The sequence below is a fragment of the Podarcis tiliguerta genome (genome assembly GCF_965153285.1).
Source record: "Podarcis tiliguerta genome assembly, chromosome: 10".
Taxonomy (NCBI): domain Eukaryota; kingdom Metazoa; phylum Chordata; class Lepidosauria; order Squamata; family Lacertidae; genus Podarcis; species Podarcis tiliguerta.
The window spans coordinates 64,661,742-64,682,647 of record NC_139543.1 but is presented as its reverse complement, the minus strand read 5'-3'; the positions used below and the strand labels follow the sequence as shown (position 1 = coordinate 64,682,647).

At 46.9% G+C, this 20,906-nt stretch overlaps 2 long non-coding RNA genes across 2 annotated transcripts in view; one reads left to right on the top strand and one right to left on the bottom strand.

The window, feature by feature from the left end:
- LOC310659273 overlaps positions 1-20,906 on the bottom strand; it is a 144,983-nt gene that overhangs the window by 7,934 nt on the left and 116,143 nt on the right. The window lies entirely within an intron of this gene.
- On the top strand, positions 19,680-19,924 carry LOC310658561. Its single transcript, XR_014502371.1, has 2 exons — positions 19,680-19,803; positions 19,841-19,924. It is a non-coding gene; the product is annotated as an uncharacterized lncRNA (long non-coding RNA).

Below are 20,906 nucleotides of genomic sequence, written 5' to 3'. Positions count from 1 at the left end.
ATATTTGAAGATGGCTGTCATATCTCCTCTCAGTCTCGTCTTTACTAGGCTAAACATAACAAATTCCTATAACCATTCACCATAAGGTCCTTGATCATCTTGGTTGCCCTCCTCTGCACACATTGCAGAGTCCATAATGTGGCCTGACCAAAGCAGAAAAGAGTGGGACTATTACTTCCCTTGATCTGGACACTATACTTCTGTTGATGCAGCCTAGAATAACATTGGGCTTTTTTTTGCTACTGCATCACTCTGTTGACTCATGTTAAACTTGTGGTCTACTAAGAACTCTAGACCTTTTTTCACAAGCAAGCCAAGTGCCCCCATCTTATATTTGTGCACCTGGTTCTTCCTTCCCAAGTAAGGTAGAACCTTACATTTGTCCCTATGGAAATTCATTTCGTTAGTTTGGGCCCAGTTGTCCACCCTGTTAAGGTCATATTGAATCCCAATCCTACCTTCAGCGGAATTGGCCACCTCTCCCAGTGTGGTGTCAACTGCCAGTTTTATGAGCATCCCTTCAATGATTTCATCCAAGTCATTCATAAAGATGTTGAACAACAATGGGCCCAGGACAGAACCTTGTGGCATCCCACTTGTCATTTTCTCTAGCATGACAAGGAACCATTAGTGAACACTCTTTGGGTTCAATCAGTCAACCAGCTACAAATCCACCTAACAGTTACCTCATCCAGTCCACATTTTACCAGCTTCTCTGAAAGAATATTATTGGGGACTAAATGTGCATGTGCACTGAAGGATTTTCAAAACATGAAGCAAAATACAATGTTAAAATACAAGTTAACAGTGTAAAGAAATATTTAAAAACACTCTAAAGTGCAGCATTAGCAGCAAAAAAAACCATCCATTCTGGAAGAAATAAAATCTCCTCAATTAGCAGCTCCATTTACAAAACAATACAAAGAGAGCCCAGATTTGGTTTGTTTGAAGACACTAGTTGTTTGAAAGGTTAGTAGTTTAAATAACATTCATTGTACTGAAGGCAGAAAATCCCACCACCCTCACCTTGACAGCAAACATGCAAGAATAATGGCACTAAATGAAATAACTAACAATTTGCTGCCCTCTCATAAGGCCCGAAATCAGAGCTCCCGGCATCAAACGTCTCACTCTGCCTAACAGTAGGCATGCTAACTTATATGCATAGATGCAAATTTCAGAAATACTTCCTGCCATTTAAATAGAGATGCAATGCATCTCCCCATCGTGAGGCAGACCATGATGCCCTGTGGGAAAGGACTGGGTTCAAGTCCTGCCAACTCTAGGTAGGACTGGGAGAGAACCATCCCTGATATTCTGGAGAGCGACTGCCGGTCAGTGTAGATCATGGGTAGGCAAACTAAAGCCTGGGGGCAGGATCTGGCCCAATCGCCTTCTAAATCCGGCCCGCAGATGATCTGGTAAACAGTGTGTTTTTACATGAGTAGAATGTGTCCTTTTATTTAAAATGCATCTCTGGGTTATTTGTGGGGCATAGGAATTTGTTCATTCCCCCCAATATAGTCCACCCCCCCCAAGGTCTGAGGGACAGTGGACCAGCCCCCTGCTGAAGAGGTTTGCTGACCCCTGGCGTAGATAATACTGTACTGAGCTAGCCGGACCATTATTCATCTCAGTCTAAGGCAGCTTCCTATGTTCCATCTCACCTGTGCTAATGTCTTCTGCCCAGATGTCCATGGCCCACTTTAAGGCCCTTCCTGCCTTCCCTTCTTAGGGTTGCTTGCCTTCAGGCTTGACTTGGGTTGCACTGCCCTTCAAACAGAGGTTGAGTGTCCTAACAGAAAAGAAGATGGAGCTCCTTGACTTGTGACAGTTTTGTAGAAGAATGGATTTCAAGAAGTGTAGCTGGTCGTTCAAAAGAAATCCTTCTGAAATCCCTTCTACACAACTGTTAAAGGAGCAAGAGCCTAGTCCTCTTCTCTGTCTGTCCAGCCTAAACAGTGGGGGCTTTCAAACTGAGAACTCACTGCTGAAACAGAGGGCTGTGCTCTATAAAACAGGACACATGGTCGTCCTATTCCCATTTCTCAACTCAGCAGAAAGTGACTGAGATGTACAGGAGAAGAGGGAGGAGAGCAGAGGGTTTTAGGGGGGCTGGTGGACCAGATGGGACAGCTCAGGGCACTGGAGAAGGCCCATGGACCTCCATGGACTTCTCTCTGTTCTAGAGCATTTCTTGCATTGAAAGCACATCAAGAAAGGAGCTTACGCCACACCTCTCTCCTGATGAGAAGTAAGATCTGTTGGCATGTGGGTCTTGCCCTCCAGATGTCTGGATTGCAATTCTCAGCAGCCCCAGCCAGCAAGAGGAGGGCTGGGCCATAGTGAGTTGTAGCAGCTTTTCAGGGTTTCACAAAGGGGGCATTCCAAGTCTTACCAAGGAGTTGAACCTGTAGCCTCCTGCATAGAAAGTGGATACTTTCTCAATGAGCTACAGTCTACCTTTTCTCATGACAGCGGTTGGACCATTAGGTCAAACAGCAGGGTTGCCTGGACATAACCAGTATTCAGCCCTTGTAAACAGTGTCCAGATGGAAATTGCAAAGATTTCTGGGAAAATCCAGATGTATGGCAACCCAAGTCTGTAGTGTAGATTTTGGTGAATTTCAACAAAAATACAGTGGTACCTCAGGTTACATATGCTTCAGGTTACCTACGCTTCAGTTTACAGACTCCGCTAACCCAGAAATAGTGCTTCAGGTTAAGAACTTTGCTTCAGGATGAGAACAGAAATCGTGCTTCGGCGGCACGGCGGCAGTAGGAGGCCCCATTAGCTAAAGTGGTGCTTTAGGTTAAGATCAGTTTCAGGTTAAGAACGGACCTCTGGAACAAATTAAGTACTTAACCCGAGGTACCACTGTACCTCCAAACTCAACATCTTTGCCAAAAAACCTCAATAACCTTTGTGCCCAGATTGTCACTTTTTTAAAAATGGCAACCCTCCCAAACTGGGCACTGCTGCCTTACTTACAACCAATTACATTGCTTGTCAGTCTTCCCCTTCCTTAGTCTGTGTCACCCTTGAAAAACTCTTCAGGGAAGAGGATGGGGACCAAACTGGACCTAATTGGCTGCACCTGTCACTGGCTCTGGCTCCACCTACTGTTGGCCTCCTGCCTTACACCCTACCAGCCCCAATGGGCACCAGCCACCACGGCCACCTACCCTATTTCATGGGATTGCTGTCAGAATACAAGGGGAGTGGAAGAACGGCACACGGAGAAAAGCTGAGCCTCTAGGTGCAGTTAATAAAAACAACTTAGCCAGAGGCTGGGCTCGTTCCATTGAACTGGCCTGAGCTTTCCCCTTCTTTCATTCCAGGTGTGCATATCTGAGAATGTCCTGGATCCATCCCAAGTGGCGGCCTCACTCACTGGCAGGGCAACAGCAAGCCCATGGCAAAAGCAATCGCCTACAGGAGTTCCCATCGTTTGGAACGCTTGCTTCTTCAATCTCCACCCACTCTGCCTATTAAAGCACATTGTGTGTCACGGAGCGAAAATAAAGTCGACCCCGGAAATTCTAAGTAGGCTACAAGCAGCCAGGGCTGAATATAAAACAGGATTCGGTGTAATAACACAGCCAAGATGAACAAAAGTTGCATGGTGCCCAAGAGGCTTTTGAATGGGAACGGACAAGGAGGGGTGTACATATGTGTGGGTGTTGAGCTGCTGGAAGAGATTGCTAGAACATCTTTCCTGCAGGTGATTCCCCCCCCTCCCCATTTTGAGAGCCTCTCCCTTCCTTTTTTTATTTACTCCACTTTTTTTGGTTCTGTGCCCTACTGAAGGCACCATAAATTAGCCAGGAGCAAATGCAGCTGCTCTGCACTTGCATCCCATCAGAGGTGGGTGTGCATCACTCAGCCAGATTTCATTTCACGGCCAATTCTCCAGCACTGTTCGTTTCTCCCATAAAACGGGCAAGGCAAAGGGAGCTGGGAGATTGGCTAAGGAGGATCACGTCTCCCTCTCCCCCATCTCCCTCGAAGCTGTGCTGTTAAACGGGAAAGCAGGCAGGCTGACACATGTTTTAGGCAAGCCTATGTGGCGAGGTGGGAGAACTACTGGCATTGCGACTGCAGTAAACCCTTGAATGGTGACTTATGATTGCCAACCAGAGAGAGCTATTTATTGCCAGCTAATCAGTGCAGGGGGGCCTTAAAATAAAATCATGTTAAAATTCAGCCATACTCTGTCCTGACTCTGGGTATGAAATGCTTTTTTGTGTGTGGATGGCCTAAGGGGGCATGGAATGGAGAGATGGAGATGGAATGCCACCCAAACTAGGATGAATCCAACTCAAAAGCATGGGGCACCCAGGATAATCATAATAATAATCATAATAATTTACTATTTGTACCCCATCCATCTGGCTGGCTTTCCCCAGCCATTCTTGGCGGCTTCCAACAAAGATTAAAAATACATCAAAATGTCACACGTTAAAACCTTCCCTGAACAGGGCTGCCAGGATAGTCCAGATGTTGTTGATGGGGTTGGAGGAGAAGCTCAATTTTGTTTGCACTTAGAGGGGAACCTTTATCAGTTAAAATTCTGTGTGTGTGTGTGTAATACAGGGTCTGAAAAACAACCATCCTTCAGAATCTGCCCTTGTGGTGTAGTGGTTAAGAGGGGTAGTCTCGTAATCTGGGGAACCGGGTTCGCTTCCCCGCTCCTCCACATGCAGCTGCTGGGTGACCTTGGGCCAGTCACACTTCTCTGAAGTCTCTCAGCCCCACTCACCTCACAGAGTGTTTGTTGTGGGGGAGGAAGGGAAAGGAGAATGTTAGCCGCTTTGAGACTCCTTAAAGGGAGTGAAAGGCGGGATATCAAATCCAAACTCCTCCTCCTCCTCTTTTCTGAATTTCAGAACAAGAAAAAAATCACCATCCCTTTTTGTCCCTCCAGCATGCCACTGCTTCATGTCCTCCTAGATAGCTGTCAGCTCTGCCCTCAGCAGAAGCTAGAATCCCTCCTCAAATTTCCTACTACTTCTCGAGCACCTCTTTAGTTTTTGCACACAGTAGTCTGAAAACTGAGGGCAGGGGATGACTAGACTGGCCCTTTTCAATCCCAGCAGTATGTGGGGTTCAGTGGTGCACCGCTTCTGAAGGTGCAGGTTTCATTTAGCTATCTCAGATGTTGAGAGAGCTCTCCTTTCTGTCTTCCTCTTCCTTTCACAATGTTATTTAAGCCAGTAACCATTAATTCTACCAGCTAATTGTCTCCCGCTCAACGAGCCATTCATTCACGATTGCTTAGACTTGAGGTTAGATTAGTTTAACATGTGTTCAGATGCTGGCCAATCTCCCAAAGAGAGGAGCAAATCATGCCAGATTTCCATTACTGGCTCCCTCTTGTCTTGGACTTAACAGATGTTGGCATTGACCTTATAGGCTTGGGTGGGGATGCGCTAGCCCACAGCAGCTTTCTCCACTGAAAAAAGTAAAAGTTGGGCTTTTGGAATGCTCCATTTGAATGTACAATAAGTCCATCTCCACCCCAGTTTCTTACCCAATGGGGGCGGGGAGCCTTAACCAGGGAGAGGACTATAACAAATGACAGAGGTTTCTCCTTGGTTAGAAAGGCCACACAAAGCATCATTTCCTGCCTGGTATTCTTGGGCTTGACACATGGCTCCATGCATTATTTGAAGCATTATTTGTCCGACTCTTCATGACCCCATGGACCAGAGCACGCCAGGCACTCCTGTCTTCCACTGCCTCCCGCAGCTTGGTCAAACTCATGCTAGTAGCTTCGAGAACACTGCCCAACCATTTTGTCCTCTGTCGTCCCCTTCTCCTTGTGCCCTCAGTCTTTCCCAACATCAGGGTCTTTTCCAGGGAGTCGTCTTTTCTCATGAGGTGGCCAAAGTATTGGAGCCTCAGCTTCAGGATCTGTCCTTCCAGTGAGCACTCGTGGCTGATTTCCTTCAGAATGGATAGGTTTGATCTTCTTGCAGTCCATGGGACTCTCAAGAGTCTCCTCCAGCACCATAATTCAAAAGCATCAATTCTTCAGCAATCAGCCTTCTTTATGGTCCAGTTCTCACTTCCACGCATCAATACTGAGAAAACGAGCAGGAACCAGCAAGCCACTCCAGTATCCCTGCCAAGAAAACTCCATGGACAAAAACAACAGGCATATAAAAGAAATTATAGTGCCTTGAATTTTGAAATGCTGGTGTGGAGATGTTGAAACGCTGGAAACCTATGTAAAAAAGGACACCTGGTAACCTGGTTTTTTGAAGTGACAAGGTGTCACAATCACCTCCTTCCTTGTTTTAATATCTATGCAGAATGAAGAGCCACAGTCAGTCGTGCTCAACAGGTTTGTTATGCATGAGCAACAAATAACTGTGAGACTTCAACCCCTGAATACCTTCACCTATGCAAAGTCCTGGATGCATAAGAGAAGAGATGATGCAAAATGAGAACTGAACATTGGTGTTAGGAGTCCAGGTTCCTGGCTTGATAACACAGTAAAGGTAAAGGGGCCCCTGTCCAGTCGCAGATGACTCTGGGGTTGCGGCGCTCATCTCGCTTTATTGGCCGAGGGAGCCGGCGTACAGCTTCCGGGTCATGTGGCCAGCATGACTAAGCAGCTTCTGGTGAACCAGAGCAGTGCATGGAAATGCCATTTACCTTCCCGCCGGAGTGGTACCTATTTATCTACTTGCACTCTGACGTGCTTTCAAACTGCTAGGTTGGCAGGAGCAGGGACTGAGCAACAGAAGCTCACCCCATCATGGGGATTCGAACCGCCGACCAAAAATACCAAGCAATTATCTCCAGATGGCTCTAGCAAGCCTTTGGCCCCCATCACTCAGTTGACCCTTCTGAGACTTGGAGCTGGTGTGTTCCTGACAATTGGGATAAGATGTTTCCCCAGCTATCCAGATAGCAAGCCATGTTCCCAAGCATGGAAAATTGCTAAAGGGAAGGGTATCAACCCCTTTTCATTTTTTTTAGGTGTGCGAAATTTAGGTGTGTGGCCCAAAATGAACAACCCAGATCTAAGTATGGGTGCACACAACATCAGGAGACTGTGCAGGTGTAGTCCCATCAGGTATGGTAATTAGAATAGGACACGCCATCTGTCTGGGACCAACTCTAGAATGTCAGAACAGAGGATTTCTTTTCGTTTCTAAACAGCATTTAAAAGCTGATGGACTCAGTTATCCCAGGAATACAGAAGCAAACAAAGAAAAGGGCTGTGTTGTCTTCTGCTGTTAGGGCTACATATAAATCTGCTTATCCAAACCACTATCTGGAAAAAACTTTCCTTTTTATTTTATTTTTAAAGGCTGTGCGTTTACTAAAAGATCTCTTCTTTTTGTTAACCTTTGCTTCAGATTATATAGCCAGTAGACACTTAGGTGTTATCTCAGGGAGATATCAATGATACAGTATTACAGCATTACAGAAGGTTTTATGCACCCATGACAAGGAGCTGTCGAGAGTTTCTCAACTGACATATAATAATCTAAGGTACTTGATGTGCCAAAAGAGAGAAAGAGAGGGAAAATAAACAAACAGTAAGATCACTAGATCAGGAAAGGAAAACATGCAAACATGCACACATGCCAGGGCCTTCGACTGTTTGGGAGGGACAATTTCTCTGAAAATTATTCATTTCTCTGGAGGGAGTGAAAGGTGGGCATTTGAACTTCGTTGCTGGGGAGGAAAAGAACTTCTGCATGATATGGAAACTCATAGATGTCCAGTGAAGCTGAACGTTGGAAGACTCAGGACATGCAGAAGAAACTGCTCCCAGAAGTAAGGATGCCTACCAAAATACAGTGGTACCTCAGGTTACATACGCTTCAGGTTACAGACTCCGCTAACCCAGAAATAGTGCTTCAGGTTAAGAACTTTGCTTCAGGATGAGAACAGAAATTGTGCTCCGGTGGCACGGCAGCAGCAGGAGGCCCCATTAGCTAAAGTGGTGCTTCAGGTTTCAGGTTAAGAACAGGCCTCTGGAACGAATTAAGTACTTAACCTGAGGTAGTACTGCAGGGGGGTTTAAAAGAAGATAAGAGGCAATATGTGTCTGAATACCAGTTGCTAGGAATCACAAGGGGCTAGTGTACTGTTGTGCTCTGCTTCTGCTTGTGAGCTTCCCGTCATCATCCGTGAGAACAGGATTATAGAGTCATAGAACTGTCGAGTTGGAAGGGACCCCAAGGGTCATCTAGTCCAACCCCTGCAATGCAGGAATCTCAGCTAAAGCATCCATGACAGATGGCCACACAACCTCTGCTTAGAAGCCTCTAAGGAAGGAGAGTCCACCCTCTCCCAAGGGAGACCATTTCACTGTCCAACAGCTGGACTAGATGAGTATCTGCTCTGATTCAGCAGGGCTCTTTATATGTTCATATATACAGTCATACCTCATGTTACGTCCACTTCATGTTACATTCTTTCATGTTACATCCCATGGCGACCTGGAAGTACTGGAAAGGGTTACTTCCGGGTTTCGCCGCTTGCACATGCGCAGAAGCGCAAAATGACGTCACATGCATGCGCAGAAGCGGCGAATCGCAGCCTGCGTGTGCACAGAGGCGCCGCTGCGGGTTGCGCTCTTTTCATGTTGCAAACGGGCTTCCGGAACCGATCCTGTTCGCAACCAGAGGTACCACTGTACAAAGGGAGTACACATTAGACTCTGGATGCCCCGTACCCCCAATCCAATCTGGGGACTGATCTAGCAGTTTGGAGTGGGCCTGCTCTGATTCTGACCTGGATCTGGGCCCAAACCAATATGGGGGCTGTTATGTATTGAAGTTCTCACCCTGGCCACCAGGGGGGTATTGTGTATATAGTTTTCACTCAGGTCCACTTAAGTTAAATTAGGCGGGAAACCCTGGACTGTTGTTGTTACAGTGTTGACAGCCGGCTGCCTAGAAAAGCAGGTCAGCTGAGCTGTTTGCTGTTCAGTTCAGTTCCAGCTTACTTATAAAGAACTACTTGGAGAAATCTCTGTGTCGTCTGCTATGTCCACCCATGATTTAATTGGGACCTTGCACAGTGATGCAGTCAGGTATCTCTTTTGCTCTTCAAAGAAGCCCTCTTTGGCCAACAACAGAGTACTAAAACAGCACAATACATTAAAAATAAAAAAATATATAACATGTCAACACTATTTAGAACACCTTTTTAAACAGTCACATGAACAAACAAAACAGTGGTTGCCATTTTTTAATGTATATGTAAATAATTATGGTTTGGGATAATAATTAGTTGTACATACAATAGCAATGCATTTAATGATGTGTCTGTCTGTTTACCATCCCAGGGCAGGCTACAACAATTTAAAAAGATAATATTGAAACTAGTTAAAGTAATTTGGATGTGTGTGTGCAATCACTTCGGCATATCTGGTTTGGTTGAACATTGAAAGTGTGATTCAGAGTTTGAAAGTGAGATAAAACGAGAGTCAAGATCTGCTGGTGAGATAATAAAGAGATGACCAAACCCTACCTCATGGTGAGAGATCCTCTCATACCTTGCCCAATCCTACAATTTCTCACCTTCTCTTTCTACAAGTAGTTACAAATAGACTGTCGAGAAGGCCCTCGGCCTGGTTCCCTGTGACTTCGCTTGTCGAAGTGAGGGAACCAGCAGAAGACCCTCAGAGGAGGACCTCAATGTCTGGGCTGAACGATGGGGGTGGAGATGCTCCTTCAGGTATACTGGGCCGAGGCCATTTAGGGCGGTAAAGGTCAGCACCAACACTTTGAATTGTGCTCAGAAAATTTCTGACTTCAGGCTAAAACAGTGCCTTATGTTCCTAGATTTGAATTTGCTAAATTTGTATAGTTTTAGACATTGCTATTTTTCTAGAAAAAGAGGTGCCAGAACTCATCATGAACACCTCCCTCATTCTCTTAGAATAGCAATGGCGTCCACTTGAGAGGTGCTGGAACCCATCTGAGAGGTGCCAGAATGGTGTTCCTGTGAGCTCCCCCTGGAAAGAAAAGCTCTGGTTTTAGCAATTTGAGGGTGTAGTTCAGTGAGAGGATCTGCTTTAAGTGCAGAAGGTCCTAGGTTCAACTCCCCATATCTCCAGTTAGGGCTGTGAGAGACTTCTTCCTCAAACTCTGGAGAGTCACTGCTGGTCAATGTTCAAAATACTGTGCTTGATAAACCAACACCCCCTCCATTGAATAGATAGATAGATTTATTTATTAGAGTCGGAGACCAGCTTATAAAACACACTTGGGGGTACAATCCCAGAAGGAAAACAAACATTTAAAACAATGTACCAGAGTCACCCATGGAACCAAGTTTGGGGATTTTCTTAACGGACTAGTTTGGGTTGGGGGATGGTCTGCGCCTACAGATCTGTACATAGAATCTGGCAACCATCCGGGTTGTCTTATGATCTTTGCCTAACAGGAAAAGGTCGAATTTTTGCTTTTCTGGGATGTCAGCGAGCCTCACCAGCAGGGGATCAATGGTCTCAACCATGTGCCTCTTCATAAAAGGGACATCTAAAGAATAAGTGCTCTGGGCTTCCTACATCCCCCAATGAACAGGCGCAAAGTCTCTGAGCATATGGGACTTTATTTTAAAGGATCCTTCCAGGACCGGCGAGGGCAGAGCCGAGCTTCTGGCAAGTGTAAAAGCCCTCATTGCATTTTTGGATACGAGAAAGAAGACATATGCTGCCGGTGTGGCTATATCTCTCTTGATTTCTCCAATTTTATAGTTGGGGCACCTCGAGCAGTCCTGTTGTCTCTCAGTGTCTATGATTCTTTGCCTGACCGTAGCTTTTGCCTGGCCCAACCCTCCATTGAGTATTTTAAAGGCCAGGGACCTCCACCCCTCTGTGTCCCAAAAAATAAACTTTGCTGTAAAGGGAAAGCATAGAAGGTTACTCTATTCACCTGCGTTCGTAGATTAATCCACCTTTCTCCCTATTGTGTGCTATTTCCTTGCGGTACACTGAACTCTCAGTGCTATGGCCTTATCTCTTTAGATGATTGAGCATTCCTGTTTTGTTGATATTTCATGGGTAATTGAGTTCCTTAGCAGAACTGCCTCTTCCCTTTCGTCCAAATCTTTGCTTAGGCACTATGACTTCCTGGCCCATTAACAGTAGAGTCATTACCTCCATTGCTTTGGGGTTTTTTGAGGAGGTCTTTGGCTGGAGCAGACCAGTCCAAACTCGGTGGTTCCATTCCTGATGTCATCCAACTCGTTTGTTCTCATCTTTACTGGCTATGGGGCCCTGACCTTCGTCTCGCTTTGCCACGTTGGGGGCTGAGTCAAAGGAAACACAGCCTTCTCTGCTTTGTTCAGGAGAATGTTGTCCTTCAAAGGATGCAAAAGGTGAGGAGCAATAAGGAAGCAGCATGTTGGGGAGGCTGAGGGTTGGTAGATCAACCAGAAGAACCTGCAAAGCCAGTGTGAGGCATCTCAGAAGGGATCAGGAGCAAACATAGCTCTTCTTTCACCATCACAGATTCTTGTTGGTGAGTGTGTTAATCTTTCTTTAATATAAGAACAGACGGCTGGATCATGCCAAGGGCCTATTTAGTCTGGTGTTCTTTCTTACAGTGGCCAAGCAGATGTGATGGCCTGGGACTCGGGCTCGGACTGGAAACCAGAGGAGTCTCAGTCTGCACCAGATCCTTTGCCTCAGGCATCATCTGAACCAAGTCTGGGGCCTGATCCTGAAGAGTCCCAGTCTGCACAGGTTCCCCTGCAACAAACACCAGCTGGGCCGAGTCAGGGGCCTGAGCCTGCCCTGGCTCCAGATGTGGGGATTACCTCGTTGCTTTCAGCTGGGCCATCACTCACAGCTGCTCCACTACCAGTTGGGTCTGGGGAGGTTGAGGTGGCCTCTGGGTCTAGTAACCCATTGACATCTCTGAGAGAAGGAGAGACCTGAGTACTCGCAGGAGGAGTGCTTGCCTTCGGGTGAAACAGGGAGGTGAGTTGCCAGGGGATCAGGACCGGCCGCTACCCTGACAAAGATAAAAGGCTGTTGGACCTCGCCCCAGGTTGTGGGAGCAACATTGCTGTATGCTAGATCCTGCCTGAGATCCTGTACCTGTCCTTGCCTGGTTTCCTGCCTTGTGTCCTGCTTGGCCCTGTCGGACTGACTTCCAGTGGAACCTTTGGATTCTGGACCAGTCCTGGACAGCATTTCACGGCTTAGCCCTGGGCCCAGCACACCAGATGTTTGTGGAAAACCTGCACACAGGAAACCTGAGCACATAACACTCTCCCCTTCTGTGGTACCCAGCATCTGGATTTCAGGAGCAGACCACAGCCATCATAGCTACAAGCCAAAGATAGCCTTCTCCTCCACGAATCAATGGAACCCTCTCTAAGATGATGGTCATTACTGCCTCGGGTGGGAGCCAGCTCCAAAGCTTCCCTATGTGTTTTGTGATGGAGTCCTTCATTTCACCTGTCCTGAATCTTACAACATTAGTCATCGCTGGGTGTCCGTGAGTTCTAGTGTGATGACAAACTTACCCATAGCTTCGGTTCCTCAAAGCCTCCGAGACTGTGCCTCAGTGAACTATTTTCAAGTAAAGAAAAGATCACTGCAACCCCGTGCATAGTTTCCTGGGAGTCAGATCCACAGAGCTCAGCGGTGCTAACTTCTGACTGCATAGGTTCAATTGTTAAAGCACAAAGAACTATAGCACAATTCCGCCCCCCCCAAGACAGCTGAAATAATAATAATAATAATAATAATAATAATAATAATAATAATGCATTTTTATTTATACCCCGCCCTGCCCGACCAGAGCCAGGCTCAGGGCAGCTAACACCAATAAAATTACAATGAAACATAATAGGGGGAAACAAACAAACAAAAAACCAGCTTATTAAAATAAGGGTTAAAATACAATTTAAAATGCAGCTTCATTTTAATAGTAGCCCATAGATCAAAACCATAAGGGGAGGGAAACATAAGGGTCAGACTGAGTCCAAACCAAAGGCCCGGCAGAACAGCTCTGTCTTTCAGGCCCTGCGGAAAGATGTCAAGTCCCGCAGGGCCTTGGTCTCTTGTGAAAGAGCGTTCCACCAAGTCGGGGCCAGTACTGAAAAGGCCCTGGCCCTAGTTGAGACCAATCTAACCCCCTTGCAGCTTGGGACCTCCAAAGTGGTCCTCCGCGGGGCATACCAGGAGAGGCGGAGAAATGGAGTTCATCAGGAATGCAAACAATCTTGCAAAGAAGTGGTCCTGTTTACACTGATGGGATGAAGTGGGAAGCCTATACTCTGGCAAATGGCACCAGTACCCCTGCTCTTAAAGAAGTCCTAGAGTTGTGCCATCCTGCATTTCTCCCCCCACCATACCTAAGGACATGTGAACATGTCTATTTCAGTTTCTCTCAGTTTCCTTAGCCAAACCCCAGGGTTCCTTCAGGGATGCTGGTCCCTCCCTGTTACTCCTTGGTAGCCCTGTTTGGGATCCATATCTGTCGGCACTTGCCACCTGAGTTTGCTATTAGAGGGTTTGATGCATGTAAAACTCTTTGAACGTTCAGCAGCGCAATAGGCACACTCAATATTGTTATGATAATCCCGATAACAGGATTATATCACCTTGCAAACAGGGCAACATTTTGGGTGATATCCTTTTCTTCACCTCCTAGCAAATAGGCTTGCTATTGGTCTGACTGAAGGTTGACTCTGAGATAAGAAGTTCGGCTAAAAATCAATGTGAAGACAGCAGTTCAACTGGTCAAAAGGAAGGTTCTTTGCCCCCCCCCCCTTTTAAAGAACTGCTGTGGGCATTGATTGAAATCTAAGTGTAGCAAACAGGTCCTTCTCTGAGAATAGAAATTCAAATCAGAGATATGATCTTCATAGCCATGCAAAAGAGGAAACTTTGGAGCCAGCCTGGGATTCAAGATTGCTGCCAAATCACTTAGGGCAACTCTGCCTTGTATTCTTTTTTCCCTGAATGTCTAATTCAGGACTATAGTCACGTGATGGTGCTGCTGATTCAGGACCTGGGGGTGGCAAACCCTCCTACCCCCATTCTGGACTGTTGACTATCTTGCCCAAGACACAAGTGACTAGCTTCTGTCAATCATGGAACCATAGAATTGTACAGTTGGAAGGGACCCAAAGGCTCATCCAACCCAACCCCGGGCAATAAAGGAATCACTGCTAAAGGATCTCAGAGTCTTAGCTGGGTTGAGCATCTGTGCACATAAATTTTGGGGATTATGGATGGCGTAGGTGTAACCATCCAAGCAATGGCTGGGTGCCCGCTCTTTAATCTGCCCTACAGCGGGTGGGTGGGAACTGGGCAAGGATTGAGGGTGGAGTTTGGACAACAGCCCAACTCCACCCTTCAGGAAAAACAGATGGAATCATAGAATCATAGAGTTGGAAGAGACCACAAGGGCCATCGAGTCCAACCCCCTGCCAAGCAGGAAACACCATCAGAGCACTCCTGACATATGGTTGTCAAGCCTCTGCTTAAAGACCTCCAAAGAAGGAGACTCCACCACACTCCTTGGCAAACTCCTTGGAGCATGATTGACAGATGGCTTAGGCTGCCAAATCATAGTTAGAATCCTGGGAATGATTTGGTTGGTAGGTCAGAATGGTCAGAATGTGCTTGCTTACATTTGAGCACAATATACTAGCCATCTAAAGGGGACATCAATTTTATTCTGGCAAATGATGGGTAATATGGCCATTCACCATTGGGATAATTTATTTTTTATTGCACACCATCAGGTTGTTTTTTTTTAAATAATAATTAATAATTGTATTCATTTAAGCTACTGTCCTATACAATGGCAGTAGCCAACGTGGTGCCCTCCAGATGTTGTGTACTCCAACTCCCATCATCCCTTGCCATTGGCCATGCTGGCTGGGGATGAAGGGAGATGAAGTCTTCCAACATCTTTAGGGAACCACATTGCCTACCTCCTGCTGCACGTAGTTCCTTGAGCAAAAGTGCCAATGAACTAAATGGACTTACTGGGCTTACTTTCACGGGAACTCGCCAGAACTCAGTTCCAGCACCTCTTAGGTGGGCACTCTTGTCATTCTAAGAGAACAAGGGAGGACATATGGCTCTCTTGAGACAAATGGATGCCAATGACAGTGGTGACAGGTGTACTGCAAACAGCAGTATATAGGTAAAGGGACCCCTGACCATTAGGTCCAGTCGTGGCCGACTCTGGGGTTGCGGCGCTCATCTCGCTTTACTGGCCGAGGGAGCTGGCGTACAGCTTCCGTGTCATGTGGCCAGCATGATTTAGCCACTTCTGGTGAACCAGAGCAGCGCATGGAAACGCCGTTTACCTTCCCGCTGGAGCGGTACCTATTTATCTACTTGCACTTTGACGTGCTTTCAAACTGCTAGGTTGGCAGGAGCTGGGACCAAGCAACGGGAGCTCACCCCATTGCGGGAATTTGAACCACCAACCTTCTGATCAGAAAGTCCTAGGCTCTGTGATTTAACCCACAGCACCACCCGTGCCCCCCCCCCATATACAGGTGTTTAAATAAAGAAAAACAAGAATGATGAAAGCCAGTGGTTGGGAATGATGGTACATGGAGCTTCATATGTTGCATATGTTCTTGATCTGTAACTCATAAGAATGTAAGCCCTGTAGGATCAAACCAAAGGCTCATCTAGCCTCACATCTTGTTATCATAGTGGCCAGCCGGATGAACAACATCTCTCTCACCAGCTGTGATTGACTAGCAGCCATTGACAGCCTTATTCATTGCAAGCTCAGTCTCTTCGTGGGCTATGCTATCCCAGCTGCCAAGGATTTGGGCCCAAGGACTGGACTTGGCGACACCAGCCCTCGGTGCTCTCCAGCGCTGTGATCCCATGAATCAGGGTAGGAGATGGCTTTGAGAATGCAGCAGTGGTGCTCAGAGAAAGGAGGCTGGAGGTTAGGAAACATGTGCTGGCAAGCGCAGCGCAGAGAGGGAGAACCTGTGGAGTCAGCACCTGAGTCGCACCATCAATCTTTCCAAGGACGCTCATGCAGGACAAGGGCTGGGACTGCAGAGGTGGCATGATGATGCAAGGGGCACAGGTGCGCTGCAGGTGTGTGAGCGTGGCAATTTGCATGCATCGTCTGCCTTTGAAGAGCTCGTTTTGAGAAAAAACAAGCAGCCAAGCACATTAATTGATTTGTGCAACATCCGTGGGCAGCGGAGGTGTGAAAGGGAAATGGCTCTGTTACCAGATTCCCCTCTGCACATGTTCCATCCCATCTGATACAGCATGATATTTCCTCAGCTTTCCATATGTGGATAATTTATTCTGGGTATCGGTTATGCGATTTGTGGCATGGATGCCACTCCAGGCACAGGGAGCTGGTGGCTGGTGTACCAGCCATTCCCGGACAAAGACAACTTGACTGTGGTAACCCATACCCTGGTGACTTCTAGGTTAAAGCTAAAGGTAAAGGGACCCCTGACCATTAGGTCCAGTCGTGGTCGACTCTGGGGTTGCGGCGCTCAACTCGCTTTATTGGCCGAGGGAGCCGGCGTACAGCTTCTGGGTCATGTGGACAGCATGACTAAGCCGCTTCTGGCGAACCAGAGCAGCACACAGAAATGCTGCCGGAGTGGTACCTATTTATCTACTTGCACTGGTGTGCTTTCGAACTGCTAGGTTGGCAGGAGCTGGGACTGAGCAACGGGAGCTCACCTCGTCGCAGGGTTTCAAACCGCTGACCTTCTGTTCGGCAAGTCCTAGGCTCTGTGGTTTAACCCATAGCGCCACCCGCATCCTGACTTCTAGGTTAGGCTACTGCAAAGCGATGCACATGGGGCTGCCTTTGAAGGCTGCCTGGACACTTTGATTCATTCAAAGCACAGCTACTAAGCTGCAAACCGGTAGCAAGACTTTTGGGGAAACATCTTGCCACTACTTAAAGAGCTCTGTTCGTGGAATATAAAGCTGTTCGTGGCTTCTAGTGATGATGGCTATGTTCTACCTCCCAGAGGCGTAGGAAGGGGGGCTGTGGGGGGGCAGACCTCCCCGGGTTTCAACGCTGGGGGTGTGTGAAATTCAGCACGCCCCCTGCCTACGGCTCCCAAGCCTACCCTGAGCTGCTGATGTGGTGGTGGTGGTGGGGTGACAAAAAAAATTCCATACTGGGTACCACCTGACCTTGCTATGCCTCTGCTACCGCCACTGTCAGAGGCACGGGTCCTAATTTCACCTGAAAGGGCTCGTTCCCTTGGCCACACCCACCTCATATGACACCAAGTGCAAAGCAGATAAAGATGCAGATTCAAAGGAGCAACCTTAAGCAACCAGAAGCCTTAATGGGTGCTCCCGGTTGTTTCTTGGCAAGCAGGGCTTGCTATCTGTGCTGATCAGTTGACTGGAACTGACAGCAAACCCAGCTGGAATTGGTTGTGCTAAGGATCCTACCCTATTGCTGGAAAAACATAGTTTAGAATCTGATTCTTCAGGGTACAGTGGTACCTCGGGTTACATACGCTTCAGGTTACATACGCTTCAGGTTACAGACTCCGCTAACCCAGAAATAGTATCTCGGGTTAAGAACTTTGCTTCAGGATGAGAACAGAAATTGCACAGCGGCGGCAGGAGGCCCCATTAGCTAAAGTGGTGCTTCAGGTTAAGAACAGTTTCAGGTTAAGAACAGACCTCCGGAACGAATTAAGTACTTAATCCAAGGTACCACTGTACAGACTTACCTTGGAAGTCAAATAGAATCCGTTCCAGAAGTCCGTTTGACTTCCAAAACGTTTGACTTCCAAGGCGCGGCTTACTATTGGCTGTAGGAGTGTTCGGCTTCCTAAAACCATTTGAAAACCGGAACAATCACTTCTGGTTTTCGATCGTTCGGGAGCCGAAACATTCAAGCTTACAGGTGTTCGGCTTCCGAGGTTCCACTGTATCGCAGAACAACTGATAAAGCAAAGCAGTCCAGTATAAATCTTCCACTCTTAGTGCGTCAGTGATGCTACAGAATACACCTGCAAGCCAACCAACCTGAGTCTGGGTTTGAGTATGGGCCTGATGCTGCTGGCATGATCTGCCTGTCTCGGGATACATAGGAAGAGTGCATCTTTGGGGGTGAAGTCAAATGGCTGGAGAGATACAGCGCCTGCTGTGGGTGTACAGACCGATATAGGAGAGACATGTTTTGTTGCAGCTGGGACAGATGAAGGGGTCTGGTTGTGCTACTGCAGATGCACCATAGTGCTTCTTTTCTCTGCGCTTCTCCCAGGGGTTATTCTTCCTCTGGTCACTGCTATAGATGCACAACTTGACTGCCTACAATGAACAAAGGGGGTTTCTATCTGGAAGACTCAGTATTAGCCTTAAGTTTAATGGGTGTGATTTGAGAACAGTGTGTGTGTGTGTGTCCAAAAGCGCATGATGTATTCCTATCTACCTTCTCACTTTATCTCCCCATTATCTGCCAGCTTGACATTATTAATTAGCTAATGCCTGTAAAGCTCTTTGAAGATCCAAAGCTCTGCAAGTATTATAATTCCCATTATCTGCCTGCTGTATCTCCCTTCACCTATCTCCCTATCTACCTTTTCTATCTATCTCTTAGAACAATAATACTTAACATTTCTAACAGTGTTTTCTAATCTATAGCTGTGTTTCAAGGCACTTTACAAACATTAACTAATTAATCTAATCGAGCCATCTCGCAAACAACTCCTCCAGAGAACGGGGAATGGCTCCTTGAATGAAGGAGGTTGAGGTTTATTCTTAATTTTGCAATTTGCAGTAGTAATAAGTGTGCCTGAGAAAAAGTTGAGATATGGAATAGATAGGTGAATAGAATTTGGCGTTGGATTTATCCCAACGTGATGAGTGAAGTTTGGAGCTACCTGGTCCAGAATACCAATATGGCCAGCTGATAATATCTGCATCTGTTTACGAGTTCAGCTTCATGTTCCCCAAAAAAGAAAAGAACGAAGTATTCTTAATGCTGTTTGAGCTGGGATTTTCCTCCCCTGTCGGATTTCAGCTCCCATTGGCCAGCATGGCCAATGGTCAGCAAGGAAGGGTGTTTTAGTCCAAGGGCATCTGGAGGTTCACAGATTTCCCTTTCCTGAGATAAAGGATCAGATGAAATTTAGCTTTCATTAGATGAATTCCTGCACTCGTTGCTTCTGATATTGTCCCGGTTGTTGAGGATTCTTGTTTTCTTAAGACTCTCCTTCAAGAGAGGGGAGTGGTTGTGGTCGGGAGCCGGACTCCGCCTCAAGCAGGGGGCGTTAACCCCCTGCCTCCCACTCACCTGGCTGGCGCCCACGCCCACGGGCAGGCACCCAACCAGGTGCCTGCGAGGGGGCGTGTTTAGCAGCCTAAATTGCTGCGGCACCAGCCTTCCGGCCTCACTTTTTGTCGTCCCGTCGCAAGTCACCCACCCTCCACTCCCTTAGAGCTCAGGGTCTCAGTTTTCTTTTGGCCTTGCTATGGACCTTAGGTTGGTCGCCCTGGTTGTCCGGGGGGCCTGGTAGGAATTTTTCCATTTGGCATTAGGCTTTTTGGTTTTTTCGCCTACCTCGTAGCAATCGTCACAACTTTCGTGGTATTGGTGGGTAGGTTAGGCATTGGAATAATGTGTTGTGGTGTGTCGAAGGGCTAGGTGTGGCCATCGCCTGCACCTTCAATTTTGGGTATTCCGTTAAAGGAATCTGGCGGTCGTGTATTCTGTCCGATGCCTGCTTGGCGGGAGGCCATGGCACGACCCTCGGTGACATCAGGGGAGAGCCTATAGTTGGATTAGCATCAACAGGCTCCACCTACTGGTGAATAAACCCCCCTTGTTTTAGACTCACCCCTCTCTGAGGGGGTGGAGTCAGCTGACGTAATCCAATGCCTAAGCCAATACCTTTTCACTTGCTGTAATCAATAAAGTTGTGGCCTTTTCTTGCCCATTAACCTTATATCACGTGTCCTTGTGTTTTCATTCCACTACGCGGGGATCGGGTCCTCAAACCACAATTGCCATTCTGCCACACCTTTCTGTCAAAGATCAATGAATATCATCCTGCCTACCATATATCTTCACAACAACCAGTGAGATGGGGTTAGACTTCAAGAGAAAGCTTGGTCTATTGATACAAGAGAAAAGTATTCTCCAATGTGGTGCTGTTGAGATGTTCTGGGACTCCAGCTCCCATCATTCCTGGCCATTGGCCATGCTGGCAGTGACTGCTGGTAGTTGGAGTCTAGCCACATTAGGAGAGTCACAGTTTCCCAAGACCTGAAAATCAATTTTTTTCCTGATATTTAGGCGGAATTGCCTTCCTTGTCACTTGAAGCCATTGGTCTGAGTCCTACCCTCCAGGCAGGAGAAAACAAGCTTTGTTCCCTCTTCTATGTGGCAACCCTTGATATATTTGAAGATGGCTATCATATCACCTCTCAATTGTAATATCAAAGAACTCCCAGTCAAACTGGTGCAATGAGATTCAAATTTATGAGGGTGGGGAAAGAGAGCCATTTTCCTTCCAAGAAAACAACAACAACAACAACTTAATTTATATCCCGACCATCTGTCTGGGTTTCCCCAGCCACTGTAGGCAGCTCACAACATATATCAAAACACAACAAATCACCAAACATTAAAAAAAAAACAAAAACAAAATATCCTATACAAGCAAAAACAGACCAGTTTGCTGCCTGAACTTAATTCTGAACTCCTGGCTGAAGGCACAGTGAAGCACTCAGATTCTAGTGGTGGCTTTCAAAGGAATGGTGGAACAGAGTTCTTAAGAAACACTTGTTCCAATTATTTGTATTTTGTAGTTCTATCCTACTGTTCACCCAAGTTGCTCAAGGCGGCTTGCTTAGCACTAGCACCCGACAATGTATAGTCTATGGACATCGGGGTGACTGATGAATACTGATAAAGCCGTTTTAATG